The 10,782-nt window shown below is 41.4% G+C and overlaps 1 long non-coding RNA gene across 1 annotated transcript; it reads right to left on the bottom strand.

The window, feature by feature from the left end:
* Window positions 1-4,630: 4,630 nt before the first annotated feature.
* Window positions 4,631-7,720, bottom strand: LOC119248318 (uncharacterized). Its single transcript, XR_005125904.2, has 3 exons — window positions 7,561-7,720; window positions 5,298-6,399; window positions 4,631-4,848 (listed from the first exon to the last, which is right to left on the bottom strand). It is a non-coding gene; the product is annotated as an uncharacterized LOC119248318 (long non-coding RNA).
* Between the last annotated feature and the right edge of the window lie 3,062 nt (window positions 7,721-10,782).

Raw genomic sequence — 10,782 nt, forward strand, 5'->3', positions numbered from 1 at the left:
GGTTGACAAATTTGACTTCATCTGCTCATCTTTGATTTCTCTGACATATACCCTGTTCTTTGGAGTCACAAACCACAGCTCTTGTGCTTTTATCAACAGAATTGTTTTCAAAATAAACACACAGTAAGATCTTCAGAGAGAAAACACAGGGCAGTAAAAGCTCAATTTTGTTTTATATGTTGAACAAATGAGATATAAAAGGGGGAAAATGTGAACTTTACACAGTTATATCATGGCAAGTTCTTAAACAAACCCAACAAAATTCTGTTTTCTGTTTAAATGACACCACAAGCCAAATTACATCAGTATTCCAATTACTTGCCCCACATTGCTAGCCAAAGCACCAAAATTCAGGGAGAAAATGTGTGTTTAAAAGGATGATCTAGGGCCTCCCCAGTGGCGCAGCGGTTGAGTGTTGGGCTGCAAAGCTGCCCACACCCTCTGCAGCACCGGTTTGATCCCCAGTCCCCGGCGAGGGTCCCACATGGCGTGGCAGACCTCTCCTGCTGCACCCGCTGCTCCCCTCAGCAGTGTATTTTGTCAGTCTGCCTGTTCTGCTCCTTCCTCTGGCTCTGGTGAATTTTCTCACCCTCCCACGCTTCTGACTATACCCCGTGCTTGTATAAATAAATAAATAAATAGATAAATAAATAAATAAATCCTTAAAAAAAAAAAGGAAATGATCTGTGAAAATTCCTTTAAGGAAAAAATAAAATAAAATAAAAGGATGATCTATCTTTTGGAAATTACATTGCCAATATTTGTACCAGAGTAAAAAGGATTTGATCAATTTTTTTGTCAAATTGTGTTTTTTTTTACCTTGCCCCCTCATGTTAGAAAAATGCAAGCATTTGGTGCTGTTTGCTATAGGCCAAAGTGATCATCAAATTATCATCTAAATGATCTTCAAAGACCTCCTGTTTCATCCTTCATGGCTTTTCAGGAGTTGTGTTTTACTTTTTATTTTTCTTGGTTCCCAGATTTCACATACTCTTCACATAGGACTTTCTTATACAACCCTCTCCCTCTCTCTCCTCTACATAAAAATTCAGTAAATTTGCAACTAGAATATTGTGCCTTCACAAGCTACCACAATATTTTTTTCACAGTGAAATGGACATGGTTTTCCAACTACAGCTATGGGAGGTTTAATTGTGTTTTCTCTCAGCAAAACATGGGAGCACCGAATATCTAACAAACAAGGTATCAGGACATAGAACACTATTCTAAATCAGCATTTGTAAAAATTAAATAAATTCTTCTTATTTTTGGTTGAACTGTTTTTTGAAAATTTGTGTGGGGTAAGCAAAAGGAGAAAAGGTCTGCTAACTACTAGCATAGCTATTAAAGACAGCCTTAAAAGAAAAGACTTTACTATAGTTTCTATTGACATGCTCTTCTTTTTTTTAAAAAAGATTTATATTTATGGATATGAGAGCTGGGGTACAGGCCAGAGATGCAGGGGGTGAGAGGATTCACGAGAGACAAAGTGGGGAACAGAACAGGCAAACCGACTGAAATACATTGATGAGGGCGAGACAGGAGAGATCTGCTTTGCCCTGTGGGTTTCTCTCTGGTGAGCCAGGGATTGAATTCGCGCTGCAGAGGCTGTGGATTGCTTCATAGTGTGGTACTTAACCCCTTGTGCCACCAGGGAGCCCCGGCATGCTCTTCTCAAAAGAATCTCTAATTTTTTTAATGTGTACTTCTTAATTTTTTTACTTAAAATTATTCTGTATAGACACAGTCTGCAAAACTATTATTCCTAATTATTGCAAAATAGTCTATTAAATTGGCAGAATACAAATTGATTAATCTCCCACCCTGTCTATTTTTGCTATAGGTTTTATCTCTTCAACAGAGATGCTAAGACAATCTTTCTAAGTATAGTCCATTTTTTTTTCTTTGGAATTATTTAAATAGAACAAATTAACAGAATTATAATCACTGGAGAAAGACTAAGATTTCTATAATTCATTACTTTTTGCCAAATAGTTCTTCAAAGACATTGAACCAACTGAAATGGTAATTCGTCAGTTTTGCCAACATTATTGATTTCAAATTTTTCATTAAAAAAATTTTTGTTTAAACACTAATGATAAAGGACTGATCACAAAAATCTGCAAAGAGCTGATGAGACTCAACAAAAACAAAGAAAATAATCCAGTCAAAAAATGGGCAGAAGAGCTAAAAAGAAACTTCTCTGAAGAGGAAATGCAAATGGCCAACAGACATATGAAAAAATGTTCAACATCACTTGTCATCAGGGAAATGCAAATCAAAACTACCATGAGATACCATCTTACACCAGTGAGAATGGCACATATTAAAAAAACTAGCAACAACAAATGTTGGCGAGGGTGTGGAGAAAAAGGAACTCTTCTGCACTGTTGGTGGGAGTGCAAACTGGTCCAACCACTGTGGAGAGCTGTGTGGAGATTTCTGGACCTACTAAACATAGAGCTTCCATATGATCCAGCAATTCCACTCCTAGGTATTTGCCCAAAGGACACAGAAACATCAACTCCAAAGAACACCTGCACCCCTATGTTTATAGCAGCACTATTTACAATAGCTAAGCTTTGGAAACAGCCCAAATGCCCAAAAATAGATGACTGGATCAAGAAGATGTGGTGCATATACACCATGGAATATTACTCAGCATTCAAAAAAGATAAACACATGCAATTTGCAGCAACATGGATGGCGCTGGAAGGGATCATGCTCAGCGAAATAAGCTAGAAAGAAAAAGAAAAATACCAGACGGTCTCACTCATAGCAGGAATCTAGAAAACTTAAATAAGGGACCAGGAAAATGAATAACTATAAGAAAGTGAAAATCAAAATCAACAAGAAACTATGAACCAGAGACACTTTTTGGGGGGTGGGGGGCAGGAGGGGAGGGATTGGGGTCAGAATGGGGGGGTTGCAATTGTATGGGGAATATAAAAATAAAATTTATTATTTAAAAAAATTTTTTTGTTTATTCTTAGCTCACTTTCAATAATTTTTAGATGTTAGATTAATATTTATACTTTTTTTTACACAATATTTCCCTGCTACCACACCACTGTCCATTTTTCCATTGAGTCCTTAATGCAATGATGGTAAAATGGAAGGTAAAGTACTCTAGCTTGCACGTGCTGGAAAGACTCGGATGCTGTGATATTTAGATTAAGTGCCCTTTGAATGTATAGTAGGGGATACCTCTTCACTTCTGAAGAAACAGTGTTCTGGACTGTCCATGGAAGAGGAGACTTTGCCTTTTATAAAATATCCCAATTTCCTTTTTTAGACTGAGCTTGAGATTCGCATACCAGTAAACTTTTGACCTGATTTATTAGAGTAGATTTTCTTTGGCTCCTACTTAAGAAAACGGATACATGGAAGTCTCCTCAAATCTCCCTAGGATCCTAGGAGAGAATAACTTTCTCTTGCTTCCAGTCACCAGATTGTGGCCTTTTGCTACATCAGCCCTGCAAAATCATACAACTCCCATTTCTATTTTCTATAAACACAAAAATGGACCATTTTCATTGCCTAACTTATAAAGGTTACCGTTTTGAATTCATAAACTGTATAGAATATATGCATATCTATATTACGTCCTGGAGTTTATGTAAGATTATATTGAGAAGCAGACACATCAATTAAAAAAAAAAAATAGGGCCTCCCTGGTGGCGCAGCGGCTGAGCGCTGGGTTGTGAAGCTACCCGCGGCCTCTGCGGCGCCGGTTCGATCCCCGGCTGCTCCCCGGCCACCGGAGGAGGGTCCCACACGGCGCGCAGACCTCTCCTGCCGCCTGCTGCTCCCCTCAGCAGTGTACTTCGGTCCTTCTGCCTGCTCTGCTCCCCGCCCTGGCTCTGGTGAATTCTCTCACCCTCCTGTGCTTCTGACTGTACCCAGTGCATGTATAAACAAAACAAACAAACAAACAAACAAATAAATAAACATGCCTCTATTAAAAAAAAATTAAAAAAAAAGTAGAACAAAACAGAGTTTACATGCATTGATTGCCTCAGTTCAAATGCACAATTTTAGCCATCAGCTCACCGGGTTAGAGACCAGAGAAAATGACTTGCTCAAGATGACGAGACATTTGGCAGTAGATGTTGAGCCGGGACTTTCTAGCTGATCACTAAAATGGTGCTTTTGAACAGAGGCAGTGCATGTAAACCCTGTCCACTAGGATTTTTACTTCTCTTGATTTCTATTCTAGTATTTTTCTCCTGCTGCCCCGCTGGGACGAGGCTTCATTCTCCAGGGCCGGTAGCCAAGAATGACTTGAAAAGACAGCCTTTCCAGCACAGGAATACTGAAATAATGTGGTTCCCACACAAGGCTCTCAGGAGATTGCTTTCACGTTTAAATAAATATACATTTTTTGCCCTAGACAAGTCTAAGATTTGTCGTAAATCTAAAGATAACTGTCATGAATTTGGGTAGAGGGCTGAAGTGTGTCTTTTATGAAAGCTAAAACAGACTTCAAAGAAAATCGTGTTCTGTAGAGTAAGGAGGAAAGACGTGAAGAAGGGGGTTTGTGATGGTTGCAACTTGCAATGTGAACAAAATTTTTTTTTTTAACCGGAGGATATTATTCATTAAAAAAAATTTTTTTAATGTGCTAACACCCCCATGTTCCCTGTCATGCTTGTGCTGCTGAGGGAAGTAAACTTCGGGGGTTATTCTGGTCGTTCCTTGGGATGGAAGAAGCACCGATATTGTGTTTTGGACACTATTCAGAAGTTTGATCCAGCTTAATTTCTTGGCCGAGTGCTTGTCTCTGTTGAATTCTCGCCAGGGGTAGAGGTCGAAGGGGCCCACTAACGAAGGCAGAAGAAGCTGAAACTGGGAAAGAATTCAGAAGGCAGTGACTCCTTCTTTCTTTCTACAAATCATCAGTGATATAGAAGGTCAAGTGAGCGGTGCTGAGATGGAAACAGTGTGTTTCCATTTTAAAGAGGAATGTTAACAGGATGGGAAAACTTGCAAGTGGGAAGGAGGGGAGTGTTTCGCTGGGACTCGGGGGTCAGGCTGGAAGTCCCCGAGCTTCCCGCAGCAGCTGCAAGATACCCTGAGCAAAACCCTATTTATACATGGGTCCCTCCTCAAGAAAAAGGCACTGGGTTCAATGTGAGAAGGGAAAAAAGTGCAATCCTCAGTAACCGGGGAACAAAAAATAAAAAACCCTCCAAGGGTCTTGTTTCCTTCACTGTTGAGTGGCTGCCCTTGCTGTTCTGAACTGGAACATGACTTGGAGCAAGCCTGGTTGGTTACTCCCACCCAGAAATACTTACACCTCATTTTTTCGAAACTGCTGTCTGCCTAGTCAGCTGTAGAACTTGCCATACATCTAACACTCATCACCACCACCTGGAAGCCATCCCAGATGAGCCAGAGAAGCATCTTTGCGTGTGTGTATCTAGACTAATGAGAGCCATGAGTTTGAGGGAGATGGCCAGGAATGTGATTTTAGGTGATTTTGTTCTTTCTTCAAGCTTTCAGAAAAAAGGCTGCCCCCAGGTTTATTGAATAGGATTCCATCTCTCATGTGGGATTGCTGGCACAGAGAACCTTCCCTTTCGTGTTGGATTAAGAGCGGGTGCACCATTTCTTGAAAAGGCACAAACAGAAAGCAGGCTCTTCCAAAGCACCCTACACAAAGCTCCCCGAGTTCCCTGGCATTAAGAAAGCGTGAATTATCCTGACCTAAAACATCCTCATGGCTTGGCCTGAATTGGTCAACTTCATGGAACTTTGAGAGGTGGGGGGTGGGAGGATAATAACAAGGAAACAATCTTTGCTTGTTGGTGCTGAAATCAGTCTGTCTTGCAGTACTGGAAAAGATGACGATGACCCGAAAAACTCTGTTTACTGCGCAGCAAACACGCCTGCCCTAAGACCCTGGAGTAGAAATCAAAGGCACTGCATTGCGTCAATGGCCCCAGCTGGAATCTCTTTCCCGGCAAACAAGAAGGTGGAGACACAGAGCAGGACCGCAGGCAGCATTGTGTTGACAGAAGCAAGTGATTTGTGATGGGTAGTAAAATTGGTATCTTGCCCCACTTCACAGACCAGCCTGCGAGACGTGTTCTTCTGCTCACCTCCTTAGTGACACTTGCTGAGATCCAGAGACACTGCCAGGTCGGGGCAGCGCGAGCAGCCCTCCCAATCTGGCTTTTCACTTGAACTCACTACCGGGGCCTCTGAGGTCAAACACAAGATTTGATGCAATGATAAAATGCCATTCTCGTGGATCTTTCAGACTGCATTTCAACAATTGATCTTACTCCTCCACAGAGATTGTGAGATAAACTGGCATACTGTTCCGTTTGTTCCATTTGATATGGGCAGAGAAGTAATACTTTTATTTAGGAATCCTCTCTACATCCATTTTCCCTGTGAAGGAAAGTACTGTTTATAAGTAACAAGATCAAGCTCCACTTTTTAAAAAAATATATATGCCCAAAATGAGCTGTGAAAGTATCTAAAATTTCAAAGGATCGGATCACCATACATCCTTCACTTTTAGGAAGGAATAGTATTGATAGAAAGCTCGGGAACTTGTCAGATGGGATCTGGCTGAAACTGTGGGCAGGCGTTACCTAACTTCCCAAGGTCTGTCTGTAAAATGGAACTACAGTTGGCCTTGAACAATGCACATCTGAACAGTAAGGTCCACTTATACATGAACCTTTTTTTTTTTCCCAAAAAATTGCTTTGGAAATTTTTTTGACATTTGGGACAATTTGAAAAACTCTCAGAATAACTAGATGGCCTTAAAATAGGGGGAAAATGAAGATGAAGTTAGGTGTGGCATGAATGCATAAACTATATGGAGATAACAGTATTTTATGATTTACTACCATAAAATGTACACTATCCAAATATACACTTTTGTGCCTAGGGATTAAGTCTCAGGGCTAGCATTGCCGTGGGCCTTCAATTGCATGAGTTCAATTCCCAGCCAGGGAGCTAACCCACATGGCAAGGCAGCCCTCTCCTGTCGTGCCCGCTGCTTCCCTCAGCAGTGTATTTCAGTGGATCTGCCTGTTCTGCTCCCCACTTTGTCTTTGGTGAATCCTCTCACCACCACCACCCCCAACGTCTTCTATGCAAAATAAATAAAAATTTAAAAAATCATACAAAAAGGGAATAATTCTTAAAAAAAATTGTCAAAACCTTTGCACACATGGTTTATGGTCCATTCACAGGTAAGAAAATAAATGTTTTCAGTAAGGATTTGTTGGGTCAAAAACAGGCAGTTTATAAGTTGAGTGTTTGGGAAGTCGAAAGTTACACATGGATTTTCAACTGTGTGTGGGGTTAGCCCTAAGCAGGGGTTGTTCAAGGGTCCATGGTTATACCTCTTTCCTTTTGAGGTTGTTGTGAGAATTAGAAATAAGACAGTCTGTTAAGTGTCTCCTTATTTCTTCTTCTTCTACTATTGTTATTATTATCAACATTACCAAGGCCTAATAAAAATTGTAAACTTCAAAGGTATTTGTTTTGTGGATGGATGAATGAATAAATGGAGTGAATGAATAAACAAATGCTTACCAGTAGTTTTCCTTGGCGGCCCTCAAGTGCTTATAATATACTGCAGTCTAAAGCAATGCCTCTCAGACTTAAGGGTCAGGCCAAACACCTGAACATCTTGTTAAAATGCTTATTTTGCTAAGTCTGAGGGGAGCCTGGGATTCTATATTTCAAGCTCCCAGGCCATCCTGAACAATGACTAAATTCCTAGGTAACCATTATTGAGTAGACAAATCCTTCTGAAACTAGTACGACATCAAAATATATTCTGTCTAGGGCCTCCCCGGTGGCGCAGCAGTTGAGCACTGGGTTGCGAAGCGCCTGAAGCCTCCGCGGCACGGTTCGATCCCCGGCTGCTCCCCGGCCACCGGAGGAGGGTCCGGCATGGCGCGCAGACCTCTCCTGCCGCCCACTGCTCCCCTCAGCAGTGTACTTCGACCGTCTGCCTGTTCTGCTCCCTGCTCTGGCTCTGGTGAATTCTCTCACCCTCCCGCACTTCTGACTGTACCCAGTGCTTGTGTAAATAAATAAATAAATCTTTAAAAATATATATATATATTCTGTCTAAATAAAAACTAAACACCAGTTACATACAATTGGCTTTCCGACCACAGCAACTAACTAGTAACAGATTCTCAACAGTATTATTATCTTTACTGAAGTGATGAGGGAGCTGATCTCCAACGACCTCATCAAGGAACTCACCACAGGCAATGAACCAAGAATCAAATTGTAGCCCATGCTTATTAACACCAGGGGGTTACACCTATCTGCAGCTTTGTCTTATAAGTTAGAAAATATTGTTCATGGTAACTAGAAACTGAGTTTCAAATGTCTCCATAACAAAAGCCAAGAATACATGTAAAAATAACATTTATTTGCAACTCTAGTTTGTTTTGTGTCTGTGGTGCCAGGCAACATAAACACAACTGGGAGTGGGGAGGACAAAGAAAATAAGGTCCTTGACTGCATGGAACTGACAGTCTAGTGAAGGAGACGCGCTGACACAGATGGACACAAATGTGACCAACGCGTCCTCTGATGTCACAGGACCCGAGTCTAAAACAGGAGAACCGAACCAGGATAGAGGGGTGCCAGGGATGGCGACTTGAGGAACCAATGTGCAACCAAAATCAGAAGGACAGATGATCGAGGTCAGCTTTGGAGGAGCAAAGGTGGGGGGGGTGAGCCGTCACAGGAACCATGTGCTCACAGACCCAGAAGCACAAAGGGCAGGTGATGGTGAAATAACAGAAATTCGTCCAGTATGGCTCCTCTCCACCAACTAAAGAGCCACGGAGGAGGATGAATGGGTGGAAAAGCAAGACTCCCCATACAACCCATAAGCCAAGATCTTTGATTTCTAAATTAGTTTTTTATGGCGCAAAACACTATAAAAATAAGTTATAGGGCCTCCCTGGTGGCACAAGGTGTTAAGCACTGCGCTGTGAAGCAACCCACAGCTTCTATAGCACAAGTTCGATCTCCAGCCCACCAGGGAGCAACCCACATGGCACAGCAGACCTCTCCTGACTCGCCCCGCTGCTCCCCTCAGCACTGTGTTTCAGTCAGTCTGCCTGTTCTGGTCCCTACTCTGTCTCGGGTGAATCCTCTCATGCCTCTGTATCTCTGGTCTGTACCCCAGCTCCTGTATGCATAAATAAAATAAGCAAAGATAAGGAGAAAAACCTTATACACAGTTGCAAATGTAGATTGGCCCACCCCCTGTGGAAAACAGTATGGAAGTTTCTCAAAACAATAAAAGCAGATCTGCCACACATGCAGCACGGCCATGGCCAGGCAGCTACTGGAAGAATGCAAAGACACTAACTTGAAGGGATATTTGCATGTCCGTGGTCATTGCAGCACTATTTACAAAGCAAAGCTATGGAATCCATGTAAGTGTACAGGAACAGATTGGATAAAGAAGATGTGTATATACACAATGGAATACTAATTATCTATATATTTTTTTAAGTAATTTTTTTTTCACTGAGGTTGGCCCATATGGCCAGATAACATCTGTCCTATTAGATAGCATATTGTTCATGGTAACTAGAAACTGAGTTTCAAATGTCTCCATAACAAGGTTTATATATATATAAACCTTGCCATTTGGGTAAAACATGAATGGAACTGGAAGGGATTATGCTAAGTGAAGTAAGTCAGAAAGAGAAGACAAATACCAGATGATTTTGCTCATCCACGGAATATAGAAAAACAAAACAAAGGCACAGTGAAAACTAAGACAAAGAACCCTAGATCTGACTATAGAGCTGAGGCTCCAGCTGAGGGTGGAGGATCGTGAGTGTTTTGATGGTGGATGTGCTGTGATCGGGTACACCTGAGTATAAGAGGAACAGTGAGAAGGAAACCCCCAGCCAGGGTGGTGCTTATATTCCAACTTGAATGTAGGAGGCAGTGCTTTTCAGAATCCACCCCGAGGGGCTACTAGGAAAAGGGCTGGCCTTTGAGCTTTTGACAGTTAAGCTGCTGGTGAGGAGAGGTGTCAATCAGAAGCAGCCAGCTGGCCACATTCAGCTTCTGCTTGGACCTAGGTCTCTGCTCAGTATATGCTATCTAGAGTAGGACAGATGATATCTGGCCATCCGGGCCAACCTGTAATTTCTCTTTCCCTTATCTCTCTCCCTTTTGCTCTCTCCCTATGTAAATAAATCCTGCTACTATTGTTTCATAGCCCAAGTCTGCTGTGGGTCATGTCACCCAGTTGTAATGAGATGGTGAGGACCCACCAAGCAAGTTTGCTCAGTTTCATAAAGAGATGTGAACGTACTCCTCTAAATCACATACAATATTGTAAACTGTTACCTCAGTGAAAAAAAAATTACTTAAGAAATGTAAGCGAGTAAATAAGTACCTAAATCTATAAATGCATTGCCAGCAGGCTTCACTTGAGATCACCTGGCCAATGAATATGACAGACAAGACTCTATCCAAAGATAAAGGGGAAAAAATGTTAAGAGGCTTTAAAAATTCTGGTTTTACTAAAAGCCTAAAAATTAACATGTATTGGGGAGCAATTTCCTAATTAGGGGGTGTGAGCATAATTAATCACTGAAAAATAATACTTCAAAAGGAAAGTGCTTCGCAAAGCATTGTTTGCAAAGCTGTTTTTCACAAGACTCCCATAGGTTTTAATTATAAAAAAGTTGACTAAGTGTGGATTTCTCTCATAATGGTCAGTAATTGACTTAATGTTCCATTGATTATTGTAACTCAAAT

The sequence above is a fragment of the Talpa occidentalis genome, unplaced genomic scaffold (assembly GCF_014898055.3).
Source record: "Talpa occidentalis isolate TD23 unplaced genomic scaffold, MPIMG_talOcc4v2.1 talOcc4.16, whole genome shotgun sequence".
NCBI lineage: Eukaryota > Metazoa > Chordata > Mammalia > Eulipotyphla > Talpidae > Talpa > Talpa occidentalis.